This window comes from Monodon monoceros, unplaced genomic scaffold (genome assembly GCF_005190385.1).
Source record: "Monodon monoceros isolate NGI ecotype Baffin Bay Population unplaced genomic scaffold, NGI_Narwhal_1 Super_Scaffold_18, whole genome shotgun sequence".
Taxonomy (NCBI): domain Eukaryota; kingdom Metazoa; phylum Chordata; class Mammalia; order Artiodactyla; family Monodontidae; genus Monodon; species Monodon monoceros.
The window spans coordinates 61835323-61848705 of record NW_021703774.1 but is presented as its reverse complement, the minus strand read 5'-3'; positions in this window follow the sequence as shown (position 1 = coordinate 61848705).

The following is a 13383-nucleotide window of genomic DNA, read 5'->3' as shown; positions in this document are numbered from 1 at the left end:
TAAAGTATGACACAAATGAACCTATCTATGAAACAGAAACAGAATCACGGACATAGAGAACAGACTTGTGGTTACCAAGGGGGAGGGGGTGGGGGTAGAGAGAGAGTGGGAGTTTGGGGTCAGCAGATGCAAACTAGTATACATGGAATGGATAAACAACAAGGTCCTACTGTATAACACAGGGAACTATACTCAACCTCCTATGATAAACCATAATGGAAAAGAATACATTAAAAAAAGAATGTATAACTGAATCACTTTGCTATACAGAAGTAATTAACACAACATTGTAAATCAACTACACTTCAATAAAAAAACAAAGAGCCAGGTCCCACTCCAATCAGGGACACACCATTTTGTTCTTGAGAAAAATTGCTAGCACACAAGCACATACAGAGCCACACCCACAGCCGTCCTGGTTCCCACTGTAGCATCTGACTCTCACTCAGCTTCCCCTTTGGGCTTCCTTGGCTGTATATGCTCTTTCTTCACCTCCTTCACTGGTTATTTCTCCTCAAAGGTGCATATTCCCCAAAGTTCTGTCCTGAGCCTCCGTTCTCATCCTGGGGGAGACCTTAAACTACCATGTCCTCTCTTCTTCCTGGGGTACAAGGATGCCCCATCGGCATCTCAAACCCACCATCGTCTCACTGCAATCCTTGTCCTGCCCCGCATGCCCCGTGATGGTCAAAACCACCACCGCCAGTGGCTCAGGCTCAGAATCTCAATATCACCTTATAGCCTCTATCCAGTTAACCGCCCTCACCTGCCAATTCTGCCTCTAGCTGTTTTTCCTATTCTCTCCCTTTTCCTGCCAACATCCTACTGCAGGTCCTTAGGTCCTCTGATGGGATCCCAAATGACCGTCCTGCCCCTGCTCTCTCCTTTTTCGACTAATCCTACGTGCTTCTGCCAAGATGATCTCCCCAAGTCACAACTCTCAGGCTGCCACCCCTAAATTAAAAACCAAAACAAAATTCCCAGTTGCTCCTGTTGTAGGTTAGGTTCTCTTGAAACAGCTTTAAATGGGAGAACTGCAATGCAGAAGGTTTACTGGGGAGTCCTCTTAGGAGACAGACCTGTAAGGAAGTGAGGGCGGGATGGGCCAGAGTTTGGGGAGTGGGGAAGCTGGACCACATGCGATGGTAACAGAAGCCTCTGCTGATCTGATGGGGCGTTCTGGATCTGGGATGGCTCTGCAGAGTGGTCCCAAATTAAGACAAGGGTTCAGACGTCAGTCAGTTACTGGTCACAGTCTGCCATCTGGAAGGGGGCATAACTCTGGGCAAGGAGGCTCCCTCCAGTGCAGGGAGAGGTGCAGCTCTGAGACATCCATGCCTGATATTCCCAGCATCGGGGAGATGGCTGTGTGGACACTGAGGAAGCCTCTAAGCAGGGAACCCCTTTTCCACTCCATTCCCTCAGCCTGGTACGCATGCCCCCGTCCCACTCACCCACAAGACCCACTCCTTCCTTTCTTGTCTTTCTCTTAATTGTGGTAAAACTTGTATGACATAAAATGTGCCATTGTACCCTTTTAAGAACAGACTTTATTTTTTAGAGCAATTTTAGGTTCAAAACAAAATTGAGCAGAAGGTACCAAGATCTCCCATATACCCCCTGCTCCCACACATTCATAGCCTCCCTCATTACCAACATCCTCGACTAAAGTGGTATATTTGCTACAGCTGATAAACCTACACCCACACAGCATTATATGTCCATTATGTGTCCCAGAGTCCACAGTTTACATGAGGGCTCACTCTTGGTCTTGACAAATGTATGTACATTGTAACCATTTTTTAAGTGTACAATTCAGGGGCATTAATTATATTCACAATATTGTGCAAGCATCACCACTATTTCCAAAATGTTATCACCCCAAATAGAAACTCTATGATAATTAAGGAATAACTCCCCATTCCCCAATTCCCCCAGCCCTGTAATCTCTAATCTTTCTGTCTCCATGGATTTGCCTATTCTAGGAATTGCATATGTGTGGAAACATACAATATTTTTCCTTTTGTGTCTGGTTTCTTTCACTTAGCACAATATTTTCAAGGTTCATCATGTTTTAGTTATGTATCAGAGCTTCATTCCTTCTTATAGCTAAATAATACTCCTTTCTATGGATATACCATGTTTTGTTTACCCATTTATTTGTTAATGGACACGAGCTGTTTCTACCTTTTGGCTATTGTGAATAATGTTGCAATGTACACTGGCATACAAATATTTGTTTGAGTCGCTCTTTTCAAATTCTTGGGGGTGTACACAGTCATTCCTCAATATCCGAGGCGGGTTGGTTCCAGGACTGCTCGCAGATATCAAAATACAAGATGCTCAAGCCCCTTATATAAAATGGTATCGTATTTGCATAAAACTTATGCACATCCTCCCATGTACTTTAAATCATCTCTAGATTACCTATAATAACTAATATAAATATTATGTAAATAGTTGCTGGCATATGACAAATTCAAGTTTTCTTTTTTGGAACTTTCTGGAATATTTTTTCAGTATTTTCAATGCACCGTTGGTAGAATCTGTGGGTGTGGAACCCACAGATACGGAGGGTGGACTGTGCTAAGACATGGAATTGCCCACTCTTCCCTTTCACACACCTAGGTTTACACTGAACAAACCACCTACCAGTCCTTGAACATGACTCGTGATTTCCTGTTCCCAGAGTCCCGTATATACTGATCTCTCCACCTAGAACACCTTTCTTCTCTCCTCCACAGCGCGAAGTCCTCTCCATCCATGTTTGGTAGAAAAATCCACCCCCCACCCCGCCAAAGATATAGTCATTTCCTAATCTCCAGAACGTTGAATATTACCTTATATGGCAAAAGAAGTGATGAATAATAATCTTGAGAGAAGCACTTTATCCTGGATTGTCTGGGTGGGCCCTGAATGCAATTACATGTATCCTTGCAAGAGGGAGGCAGAGAAATATTAGACAGACAAGCACAGAGGAGAAGGTGATGTAAAGACAGAGGCAGGGATCAGAGAGATGCAGCCACAAGCCAGGAAATGTCAAGGGTTGCCAGGCATCCACAAGCAGCTAAAAGAGCGATGAGTGGGGTCTCCCGGAGCCTTTGGAGAAAGCACAGCCCTGTCAACACCTTGATGTGGGTTTTCTGGCCTCCAGAACTGCAAGAAAATTAATTCCTATTGTTTTAAGCTCCAAGTTTGTAGTAATTTGTATGGCAGACCCAGGAACTATGATATCATCTTTCAAGTCCTTCTCAGACCTCACCTTCTCCATGAAGCCTGCTCTGATTACCTCTGCTGGAAACTGCAGCTCCCTTTTCTGAGCCCATTTACTCTTTGCCTGTACCTCTTTATGAGACTTGTCATAATCTGTTTCGTAACATGCTTATAAATGTGGATGTCTGGATTTTAAAATCTCTAAGAGCAGGCACCAAGCCTTCTATACCAAAGTGTTTAATTTAAATTCACACATTAATTACTTAGCATGAGCCAGGCTCTGTTCCAGAGACTTAAGCCCTCCATTTGGAGCACATATGTTTTTTGAATTTTTTTATTTTATAAATAATTCATTCATTTAATCAATAAATATATATTTAACACTTACTGTGCGCCAGAAACTGTTTGGGGTTCTGGGGGTTCAAAGGTAAACAAAATAGATGTTTCTGGTCCTTTACATCCCCCAAATAGTTTTCATGTCTTCATGAGGGAGACAGAAAATAAACAAATATGTATACATTTGTAAGTATTTAATGACAAGAAATGAAAAATGTCTTGGAGAATTTCAGAAGTGATATATAAATACATGCTCATTGTGAAAAGAAGTAGAGAAGATGATTAGAAAGTAAAAGTATACTTTAGTACCACCTCTAATTCCACTCTGCTCCCAGAAGTAACCATCATTAATAATGTACGTCCTTTCTTTTTCCATGCATTTACATATACCATATAAGCCCATATACACTTATTTTTTCATAAATAGAATAGTACTTTATGCATCACCCTGTTACTTGGCATAGAATTTCACATAGAGTGAATGTCTGTTCTACATATAGTGGCTGTTTGATTAGTATTAAATTTCTTAAACTTCTCCAAAGGCCCCCCTAAGGCTGAGCATCAGGGCTAGGTCTTTCTGGCCCCTCTGTTAATGGGCATGTGCTCTGGCAAGCCCCTTGGGTACAAAGAAGGGGTGTTGAACAAGGCAGCAGTCAGCTGCCTGGGAGAGGTCTGGGTGGCTCCTCCTGAAAGGGCACCCGGACTTCAATGTGTAGAGTCTTTTCTGCCCACCCCACCCCCAACTCCGCCCTGGCTCCAGCACTCCATCACTCAATACTCCCTGGACATGCAGAAGACTCGTGTTGAAGATTTGGGATGGCCGCAGACCAGCCCTTAACCCTGGTCTGAGAAGTGTCATTTATTCACTTAACAGACATTTGCACAGTAGGTTATATATTAGGTTGGCCAAAAAGTTTGTTTGGGTTTTTCCATAAGATGTTACAGAAAAACCCGAATGAACTTTCTGGCCAACCCAGTACTAGCAGTGTGCCAAGCTCTGGTCGTGTCTGCTAACAGAATATTCCTAAGAACGTTCCTAAGAACGGAGCAGAGTGGCATACGAGACAGATAAAGATGCAGGAGTCTGCATCCTACTCGTTACATGGTTTCATCTGCCCTGCACAGACTCAGACAGAAAACAGTGGCTGTGACGTCTGCAGTTGCTACAAATGATGCAAGCCTACATGGGTGGAAAACCCAAGCCAGCCCTGCTGCACGCTGTGGGAAATTTTCCTATTTCCACGAAAGCCTCTTGTTCTCTCTTCTACTACATCCTGCGGCTCTGCCTAAATGATTACATTCTGCATGTGCCTGTGTGCCTGTGTACGTGTGAGTGAGTGCATGTGCACAGACTCTCTACATTCTCCATGCTGTGTCACCCACGATAAGGTAGAAAGGCCCTGAAGAATCATGGAGTTGGAAGGGACACCCCAAAAAGCATTCCTCTGCCTCCAGGAAGACTGTGTCTAAGTCATGGACAATAGCTGGGTGTTTTCCAGTTTTTAAAGCTCTTTGAGGAAATGGAAACATGCCTGATCCCATCCTGGACCAAATTTTAACATACATTTTTGCAGACAAATCAACATCCTAGTGTGTCACCTGACTTTCTCCTAAACCCCGCTGCCTCCCTGCACTGACCATGTGCCCCCAGTAGAAGATTTTGCCTTCTCGTCATTACTGAAAATTTTTCAACTTTGCTTCCAGCTCATTCCTCATATAGGACTAATTTACTCTAGACATTTGACAATTCAATTTTGAAAGGAGAGCTGCAAGTCACTTTAAAAATATATAGGAAATATTTGTTCATTTTTGTTCAACTTTCATCTTTGCACATTTCCACATTTTTTCTTTTTCTTTTTTTCGTATGTGAATTGGTGCTCTGCAACCCAACTGATGCGCTCCTGAGTCAGCGTCCCTGTTTCTAATTATTGAACATCTAGAAGCAGTTCCAGACAACTGCTCGGCATTACGTTCCCACCACCAAAACCTGAGGGACAGAATTCTTGGTTACAAAATGCCGGAGTTAAGGGTTGAAAGACAACATGCATTATAACCTTCTGTTTTCACTCACTCATAACTGTCCCCAAATTGTCCTTTTGCTCCAAATCATTCTATGCGCTGTTTCCACCCCAGGGATGAAATTGCTTGGAAAGGCTGAACAAAAGTGGTTTAGCCAGTTTGGAACCAGGCAGCTTGGGGGGAGAATATTTTTCTTCAGCTTTAAAACAAAGTGTGTCTCCGGCCACGGACAACCCCCAAACAGCTGTCCCCTTATAACATCGGCTCTCCCACGTGGGTGGTCAGCTTTTTCCAAGGGAGGAAGTGTCTGTGAGTGGAGTGGAAATCCAGAATTTCAAGACAGAAATCATAGGCAATGAAAGTATGGATTTGTGCTTTCTGTTCTACGATTTGGCAATGGGGGCGGGGGGAGGGCTTATGTTATATTATCCGCCGAATGCAGGCAGTCCTCTTTCCCTGGGATTAGCTGTCTTATTTCAACAGTGTCTACGTAGCGGTGAATGGTATGTAGTTTAAGTGAAGGCGTTCCTGAGTTTGAGTTTGGGTTCTGTCCCTTACTAGCTATGTGACCTTGAGTTAGTAATATAGCTTCCCTGAGCTTTGCTATCCTCATCATTAAAATGAGGCTCATGGTGGTACCCGCCTCACAGGAGTGCATGGAGGATAGAGTGAGGTCATGTATATAAAACCCTGAGCCCAGTGTCTGGCACGCCGTGTGTGTGCAGCGTAGATGCCTGGGAGTACAGCAGAGGCAGTCACAGAGAAATAACATAGGTGACTGCAGCTTGCATTTGCCAGTTTTGTTGACATCTTGCTTTTTTGGCCTCTCAGCATCCATTCCCACCTCTTCTGGTGACCATACCTCATTTTCCACTTCAGCTTTAGGAAACCACCACTATGCATTCTCAACCCCTGTGATTCAGCTGTCGCTGTTCTTACCGCCCTCCCCATGTGTTGTTCTGGAACTCGATCCCAACCAATTAGAGGTTGTGAACGCCTGCTCCAGGATTTCTGCTGGAATAGGGGAAGAGAGAAATACTCTTCTCTTTCTGCCAGGGTCGCTGGTCTGCCAGGATGCCCACTTAGAGCTCCTGGTGAGTCCTTTTTGGTCAAACTTACCAAGAATGGCTCTAACAGAGTGAAAGGCAGACCCAAGAGATGGCACGTGAAATTCAAAAGGCACCATCCAGGTGCATGGATCCTGCTGTGCCTAGCGCTGGACCTGCCTTTAGACTTTTCTGTTTGGGGAGACAATACATTCCATTTCTTTGCTTAAGTCAGTTTGAGTTGGGTCTCTGTTGTTTACATTGGTCTCATTGGAACAGAAGCTCAAGGCTAAAAGCATCCAGCAATTAGGCAGAACACTTCATGACATGTTTGGAAGACACACATCCTCCGCCTCTGATTTGCTGGCAGCTTCAGACAAGTCCCTTTACTCTCTAGGTTCTCAGCAGTAAGATCAGGCCACTGTGACAAGTGACCACTGAGGCTCCAGTATCCTGGGAGGCAATGTTTTGAGGAAGATGGAGCATGGAGGGGATCAGAGTCCATCCCTCTGTTTGGGGTCACAGAGGGGAAATTAAGAGCTAGTTTTGAACTCTGGCTGTACTATTACTGTGTGACCATGGACAAGTTATCAACCTCTCTGAGCCTCATTCGCTTCAACTGTAATATGAACATATTCAGACTACCTAATGAGAGGAATTGTTACACTTCCCTTCTCTTCCTAATCTCACATTGCCATCTCAGCCCAAAGCCGAAAGGCTTCTGCTTCTCGACTGGAGGTAGAAGTACTGGAAAAGCCATTCAGCTTCCCTCTCTGTCCTGTCACTTGTTCCTCCTCATGGAAGGGAAAGCGACTAGTCTGACTGGTGGGAATGGAGCGAGCAGGCAATCACTCAGCCATGTTACCCTTCCGGCAAAGCGGGTCAGCACAGCCCTGACTTGCTGCCCAGTCCTGTGTGTGTTCAAGTGCGTGAGCCACGTGCTCCAGGGACCCATGGGATGAACCCTCGAGCAGGGCCACTCGCGCCACTTCAGGTGCCCATTCTCCAGCTTCTCCACCCGGGAAGGGGCTGGGGTGAATCAAGTCAGCCTGCACTGCAGATCTGGACATCTTTAATTCAGGAAGAAAGGCCTGTCATGTCTCCAGTCTAAATCTACCCCTTACAAAGCAGACACTTGGACCCTCGCTTGACTCCTGGAGTCTGTGGTGAGGTTAATTTACTACATACTTTAGAATGAGAACATGTTTCTAAAACTTTGGGACGAAAGAGATTTCTCCCACAAGACTCCAGATTTGCACACCATAAAATGGGAAATGGATGGATTTGACTGCATCAAAATTAAAGATTCTATTCAAGATAATAAATGATATTAGATTGGGAGAACACACTTGTAACATCTACAGTTTTCAAAGGTATAACACATAAATTATTTAAGGAACTCCTGCCACTCTGTAAGTAAAGGTCAAGAAACACAATAGAAAGCTGGACGAGGGACATATATATTGGGCACTTGCCAAAACAGAGCAACACCTGCCCCCCACAGGCCAGGCCTAATTTTTTTTTTTTTTTTTTTTTTTTTGCGTTGCGCGGGCCTCTCACTGCTGTGGACTCTCCCGCTGCGGAGCACAGGCTCCGGACGTGCAGGCTCAGCGGCCAACGCTCACGGGCCCAGCCACTCCGCGGCATGTGGGATTTTCCCGGACCGGGGCACGAACCCGTGTCCCCTGCATCGGCAGGTGGACTCTCAACCACTGCGCCACCAGGGAAGCCCCAGGCCTAATTTTTAATTAAGATAGGCAACAAAGTGGAAACTTCGAGATCCTTTCAAATTTTAATTGAGTTTCCTCTTTAGTCACTACCCAACACATTATCATTCAACCCAGAGATTTACCATTTGTATTTCAGTCCTGGTCTTGAGATTTACTTTTTCTTGTGCCCAAGCAAACCTGGACCCTTCCCCCAAACAGTTTTAGGGGACTTACCTGTACCTATGTGTCTGCTTCAGAATGTGAGAGATGGTTATTCCAGCACCCTCTTAGGTTGGCAATGACTGGCAGTGGTAACAATTAGTCGGAATCCAATTGGTCACCTGAGGCTCATTAAACAAGCAGCCTCCTCTCTGTTCTTTAGCAGCTGCAATGAACAGCAAGCTGGTCCACATTTTGAACAAAATTTCTCATAGGATCTTTGCATGCATGATGTATTCTGTTTGTTGCCAAGAAGTGAAATTTATCTCTTGGAGGAAGCATATAAATCTTGCTGTAGTCTATTTAAGTAAAGAGATAACAGGAACAGCTTACTGAGCCCATTGGTTTCCGGTGAGAAAGAAAAAAATAATTTTGGGAATGTTGGGGGGGCTTTGGGTCACTAAAGAGAATTTGGTTGAGTCCCTTAGAACACTGTAAATAGGAAAATCGTGGAAGAGGAAATCTGAATGGCTAAGAAGAACACTGAATGAAGCCCAACTTTTTCAGTAGTAAGAGAAAGGAAATTCAGAGAATTAAGACAAAATTAAGAATTTGACCAAATGCAAGGAAGGATGTGTAGAAATGGGCCGCTCAAGCACCGGTGGTAGCATATATTGGTGAAATTCTTAGAGAGCAGTGTGGAAGTATGAGTGAAAAGAACATGTGACTACTCTACAATTAGGCAAGTACTGCTGCTGGGATACGCCCCAGAGAAACTCCCATACGGGTGAACAAGGAAACTCTAAGCAAGAGTGCCTGTCATAGGGCTTCCCTGGTGGTGCAGTGGTTGGGAGTCCGCCTGCCGATGCAGGGGACACGGGTTCGTGCCCCGGTCTGGGAAGATCCCATATGCCGTGGAGCTGCTGGGCCCGTGAGCCACGGCCGCTGAGCCTGCGCGTCCAAAGCCTGTGCTCCACAACGGGAGAAGCCACAACAGTGAGAGGTCCGCGTACTGCAAAAAAAAAAAAAATGAAGAGTGCCTGTCATGGGAAAGGCTTCTAGACCGCTGAGGACTCTACTGGAATAGTGTGCAGCAATCAGAAGGAACTGGCTAGAGTTACAAAGAGCATCATTGATGGGTCTCAAAGCATAATGCTGAGTGAAACAAAGAAGAAGGAATCTAAAGGAGATTGATAGCAAGAACATCATTCATGTACATTTAAAAAAACTTTATTGAAGTATAGTTGATTTTCAATGTTGCATTAATTTCTGCTGTACAGCAAAGTGACTCAGTTATACATGTATATATTATTTTCCGTTATGGTTTATCACAGGATATTGAATATATTTCTCTGTGCTATACAGTAGGAACTTGTTGTTTATCCATGTACATTTTTAAAATATACAAAACAATACTATATATTTCCCATAGATGTCATATATAGATATAACAAATGGAAGGTGGATTTTCAAGGACCTACTATAAATACCTAAGAAGAGGGTACCTTTGGGAGGATTTCGATTTGAGATAGCAGATGAAGGGGAAAAAGAAACAAAAGAAGGGCCTTGAGTGGTCTTCTTTGCCATCTATTGAGAAGGATAAACTCATTTATGTCCACTGGGGTTAGAAACCAGCTATATAGCTCTACCATTTGACAGAACACTAACCCATAGCATAGTAGGTGTTCAAAAAACAATTTTTAATCGATTTGTTTTATCCTTTAAATTCGGGACTTTCTAAGATATAGGATCTTTCAGAATTTTCTCTGGAATCAGTGCTGAGAGCTCAGGGTGATCCCCTGCTTCCTTATAAGGTCATGGAATAAAATATCAATCAATTTCTAAAAGACATTATTAATTCAGTGAGGTAGAGAGAACCTTAGAGATCTTCTTGTCAGAATTTTTGACCCTGCCGAGGAGGGATACGAAGTCTTGAGGGGTCCAGTAACTGCCCAAGGTCAGACACGGAGCCTGCTGCCTGTGACCAGAGAGGGACCCCAGTCTTCTGACTCCTTTTCCTTTGCTTTTTCCACCAGGTAGCCTGACATTAGCATTGCTACCTCCAAGTGTGCCACGACTTCAGCTTGCTCTGAATGTCCATATCTGTCTCTGCACATTTGGGAAGGGTTGATCTAGCACTTTAACACTCTACACTGCAATTGGCACGTGGCCTCTACAGGAAAAGAGCAACAGACCCTATAACACAGTCCCACTGAAAACTCACATTCAGTCACTCTCAAAAGTCCCCATTTCTACCTCTGAGAAAGAAGTCTAATTGTCAGTGTTGTCATGGAAACGTCCCTTGTTGCACTGAACCAGTCCTGATGTGGCCTTGTCCTTGGACTCCATATGTGATATTGGTGGTTTAACAGTTACAGGTCTGTGTTTCCTTTACCCAGAAGATTGTTCCTTCCCAGCTTAGATGGACTCCTGTTTCTAAGCATCCTCCATGAGATTCTCCATTCTTTCTTCTCTGAGATTCCTCTTCTGAGCCCATTTCTCCGGAAGCTAAACCTCCATTGAGTGAGTACCTATTTGACCTTCTGAGTCTATTTGAGGTTCATTTTTCAAACTATTATTTGTTTTCCATTTTAAAAATCCCGCCCCTCCTGGAAGCCGCTTTCTCCGGAAAGTGACTGTGATGCTCCGAGCCGGCAGCAGAGGGCGCCCATGCCTAACAATCTTGGCACTGAACATCCAGCTGGGGCTGAGGGGGTTACAAGCATCCCGCAGCTGCGCTGACCGAGAAGATCCTCCCCTGGGGGCCTGGACCTGGGCCAGCTCAGTGTGGTCGGAGATGGCTGTGCGCTCCAAAACTGTCACGAGAGACATTTCCATGGAGTTTTCCATGGAGAGGGATGAGGGTCCTTTCCCAGATTCTCCTTCCCTGCCTGCCTTGGGGAAAGGGGGACGGGAGTGCTTTCTATTCTCTTCCCTGCTCACTCCCTCCCAGGAACGCCCTAAATTAATCCTGTATCAGGGGCCCCAATCTTTCTCCATGGGGGGAAGGCATTATTGGTTTTTTGCCTGAAGCCTTGAGATCATTTAGGGGAAGCATCCTCCAGGGCCTGAGTCCCAGTCTTTTGAATTACATCAGTGGTGACAAATTAGTACCCACATAGGGTATATTTGATTTTTTTGGAAGCAGCCAAATCTATTAAATAAGGGATGAAATAAAGCTGGAGGTACGAAAGTACAGAGCCCAGAACCTAGTGTATAGTGGGTTCTGGGTAGATGGGGGTGACGTGAATCTGGGTCCGCTGGTAGTTATTGCAGTTGTCATTTAATGAGTTTTTGATTTAGAACCATGAGACCATTTTTCTTAGGTGACCTCTAAACCAGTTCTGAAGACAAATGTAAAAGAGAAATACCCAAAGGATATATCATTGCAGCAAAAGTTTCGCAGATTTCAAACATAAATGTGATTTGTTAGCCCAAGTTCCACATTTATTAAAAAAAATACCTTATTATTTTATATTTGCTTATTGTATGTATCAATCCCTTAATCTACGTGTATTTCTTGGGCATCAGATACAAAGGTAGTGCTGAAGATATAGGACCAGAGAGCTTGGAGTTCAGTGGCACTTGCTCTGCATTGGCAGTGAGGGTGGCTGAGGTCCTTATACTGCCCACCTGGAGGTCCTGGGGCAAGTCATGAATCTCTAGGGTCTCAGTTTCTTCATCTTTAAGATGGAGATAACAAGAGCTCCCCTGCCTATTTCTCCGAGGTCATATTACAACTGCAGACCTTTACATGGTTTGTGAACTCCAGAATGCTATAGACATTTCATTTCTTAGTATCCTGTGATCCTTGTGCTTTCTATTTTCTCAATTATAAGTTCCCTGAAGGCAAAGAATGTGCCTCAACTTCCTGGTCACTGCCCACCATGCCATGAAGAGTAACTCGGAAGACAGTGGGGACCTTATACCTTCTGTGAACAGTCTACCCAAGGCTGGTCTTCTGACTCGTGGCTCCAGTGGGGAGGCTCCTGGGCTTGCTACGGGACTTCTACTTGCAACGGGCTGCCATCTATTGGGAATGAAGCCAAAGGTACCAATCTCCCTAAACATGATTTGAACGCCACCTTGCACTCTGCTCAGAGTTGTTGTGGATACACAGTTGAATCAGACATGATCTCTGCTCTCAAAGAGTTTACAAGTAAAGTGGATAGTACATACAAATGGCCAATAATGCAGAACGCCATGATATTATAATCAAAATGGAGGCCCCAAATAACGGTAAAATTACAAAGACAGAGAGACCAGGACAAGCTTCCTAGGGATGTTGCATTTGAGCTGGACTTAGAGGATGAGTAGGCCTTGGATAAGTGCAACTGGTGCGGAAGTCGTGCCAGGCAGAGAAGACAATCTGAGCAAAGACATAGTCAGCAGGTTGTTGGAGAAAGATTACACTGGGGGGAAGTGAGCGCTGGGCGATGTGTGAGAAAGAGAAAGCTGGCAAGTTTTGCCTTGGGACCTAGCCTTGGGGAGCCTTGATTGTCCTGCTAGAAAGCCTGGGCTCATCTCAGAAGCGAAATGAAATCATTACAGCTGATGCACTCGGCCGAAGGGCTCAGATGGGCCATCTGGGCTGACTCCGAGGGGAGAGTGGGCATGGCATTGCCAAGGCAACCAACGAAGGCAAAGTCAAGGTGGTGCAGGCCTGGCCCCAGTTTTGACCAGTGCAGTGGTACTATGAAGCCTCTAACGTCGGTGGGATATAGATAGGAAAGGGCTTTCTTTCTTCCAGCCACAGCCTCCAAACTGCCCTGTGGTATCTCCTTTCTTTGCCCATTGATGGTGCCTCAGGCAATACTTAGAACATTTCACTTTGGTCGTTAAAACATCCAGTCGAATCTGAACTTCAGTCTTACACTGAATTCAAAGTCCCTTCCCATTGG